The 2,780-nt window shown below is 48.9% G+C and overlaps 1 protein-coding gene across 1 annotated transcript in view; it reads right to left on the reverse strand.

The window, feature by feature from the left end:
- Positions 1–779, reverse strand: part of FASN1 (Fatty acid synthase 1) — a 29,768-nt gene extending 28,989 nt beyond the window's left edge. The window contains exon 1 of the mRNA XM_011500706.1: positions 476–779. The gene's annotated coding sequence lies outside the window, so the exon portion shown is untranslated. The remainder of the gene's footprint in view (positions 1–475) is intronic.
- Positions 780–2,780: the final 2,001 nt, after the last annotated feature.

Here is a 2,780-nt window from a genome sequence, read left to right on the forward strand (position 1 = left end):
CCGAGAGCGTGGAAAAGCGAGGAAAAGTCCTTACGAGTTAAGTACGCGAGTCAAGCAGGGATAGATGAATTAAGAAGCCATGATGTAGGGTGGCTACATAACCTAAAAAAAAAAAACCGCGCGCCCTCTCGTCTAACCCTCGGTTATAGGACGCAAATCGAAGAGGGACGGACGGTTGTTGCATGATGTTGCATGATGTATGTTATATGTTGTATGTTGTATGTTGTATGTTGTGCGTTACATGTTGTATGTTGTATGTTGTGCGTTACATTTTGGATGTTAGAGTGGCGGGAGGACAAGGAGAGAGAGAGAGAGAGAGAGAGAGAGAGAGTGAGAGAGAGAGAGAGAAGAGGGAGGGGGAGGAGTGATACAGCCCGGAAGATGAAGCGGTAACGATTAATCTCGAAGCTAAGAGAGAGAGAAGCTAAAAGATAAATAGAGAGAGTAGAGAAGATTATAATATGGAAATAATCACCTCTCGTTTAGAGTATGAGAAGGTCGTCAAGGTCAGGCGATGTGATAGAAGGGCGGCCACTTCTCGAGGCTGCGTATGATCGCACTCGCGTGTCTCTCTCGTGTCCGCGCAACGGTACGTCATGCAGTGGCGGCCGGCGACAAGGCTCTTGCACTTCCAGACTCCCAGCCACCGAGCGGCGACTCCCGCGCCCCGATCAAACTGTCTGCTGCTCTTTCTTCTCTCCCTCGCACTTTCTCACTCCTGTTCACTCTACGTCTATGCCTGTCTGTTTCTCTTTATAGATATATATATATATATATGTATATATGTATATATGTATCTCTCTCTCTCTCTCTCTCTCTCTGTTTCCCTCTTTCTCGTGTTCTCGCTCGCGCTCTCTCGTTCTTCTTCAGCTGCTAGTTTTGGGGTTATTGGGGTTCGGGGAGGGACTGGTCGCAGGCTTCGTCGAACGTATCCCTCGCACCTCGGCCAAGGACCAAGCGAGACTAAGCACCGAGAGCGAACCAAACGAACCAAGTTTAGCAGCCTTGCATCTCGTTATGTCGCCCGTCGCGTCTGCGGCTTTATACGAGAGAAGTTAGGTAGTAGCACCGGCTGTGGTCTGACATCAGACCATGTGGCGACGACCAATGGGTGTGCGACGCCGATCCGCGCCTGCGCTCTTAGCACGCGCGAGCGAGAACAAGGGGACAAACGAGACGGAGAGAGAGTGAGAGAGAGAGTGAGAGAGAGTGAGAGAGTGAGTGAGAGAGAGAGAGAGAGAGAGAGAGAGAGCGAGTGAGTGAGTGAGTGAGCGAGTGAACAGCAGTAGGACGCCGGTACACACTTGCGTCACGCGCGACGACTATTCTCATGCGATAAGCCGCGAATACGAATACTTTTATCGGATGCTACAGTGTTGGCTAGGGGGTGGCGGTTGGAGAGGGGCAGCGATGAGCCATGACACTTGTCAAACGCGTGCACGAGATAGGGTCGTTCGGTCGGCGCGCGAATTCGAACGCTCGAGGAGATGAGCCAAGGCGTCGTGGTCGTCGTCGTCGTCGGCATAGTCATCGTACATACGTATTTAATTTTGTTCCAGCGGTACGCTAACGGTGCCTCGATTTATTATTTTGCCTCTTTGTCTACCCACGAATTTAACCGCCCTCGCTCCCTACGAATCACAGACGTTATTTTTATTTCTTTTCTTCGTTTGTCTTTGTCGTTGATTTCTGCTTTTCTTCTTCTTTCTTTTTTGTTTTTGTTTTTGTTTTTTTTTTTTTGTTTTTTTGTTTTGTTTTTTGATGAATGTCGCGTCTGTATACATCGCTCTCGTATATTAACGCGAAGACGATAATCGGTTAGTTCGTACCCGCTGATGAAATCGTTTAACTCCGGAAAAGCCCTCGCAATCTTCCCCTCCCACTACGTACTTGTGCCCGCTGATTCTTACGACCAAACTCAAAATTATCGTTAAGACATTGCCTAATCAGAGCAATGGGGCTCCCGTTTAGGCTCAAGCTTAATTCCACGAACGGGACGATTAATGATATTAATAATTATTATTGGCCGCATGCCATTCGGTAATCTCATAATGTCGATATAAATTACACGACACAATCGGAATTAAAAGCGAGGGTCCGGAATTAGTCCCTTTATTCGCACCAATTAGCCAATTTAGTGCGTATGTCGAAATGAAAATCTCCTCGAATTATCCTGTCGGCATCTTTAAATTCTTCCCTCTAAGCAGCTTACGATAAAGTAATGAAAGCGAAGCGAATCCCGTTAGCCTCCTAATTAGCGATCGTCTTCCTTACTCTCCATCTCGCACACTCCACACTGTGCATGGATAAGATGTGCCTCGACTAACATAATTAACTGTGGATTATTATCGACGGGAAAAGTTCAGTCTAGACGAGTGCATATCGCTTGCTCTAAGTCCTCCGAGCGAAATAAAAAGGACGCGTCGTCGTCGCCGATTTGTGAAAAGCGTCGCTCTCGCCAACGTCTTCTCTTACAAAGCTCGAGCGAGCATCGAGCGTGCTCGGTGGTGGCAATGGTGGCAATGGTGGCAATGGCGATGATGGCGGTCGGGAGGGGCGGGGAGGTACTCGGCCTCGGGCCAATTAACCTCCTACATTGGACACGACGCGCCATTGGGCCATTACTTAGGTAATCGTCTTAATAATCATCGGAGGGACGGAAAGTAAGAGAGAGCCATTGTCTCGGACAGCGGTGTCCCGAGTTTGCCGTCGTCTACCCGGAGCCTTATCGGCTCGTCCCTTCGAAGATGAGATCGATGCACACGTGGGGACCGGCGACG

The sequence above is a fragment of the Ceratosolen solmsi genome, unplaced genomic scaffold, assembly GCF_000503995.2.
Source record: "Ceratosolen solmsi marchali unplaced genomic scaffold, CerSol_1.0 scaffold27, whole genome shotgun sequence".
Classification (NCBI taxonomy): domain Eukaryota; kingdom Metazoa; phylum Arthropoda; class Insecta; order Hymenoptera; family Agaonidae; genus Ceratosolen; species Ceratosolen solmsi.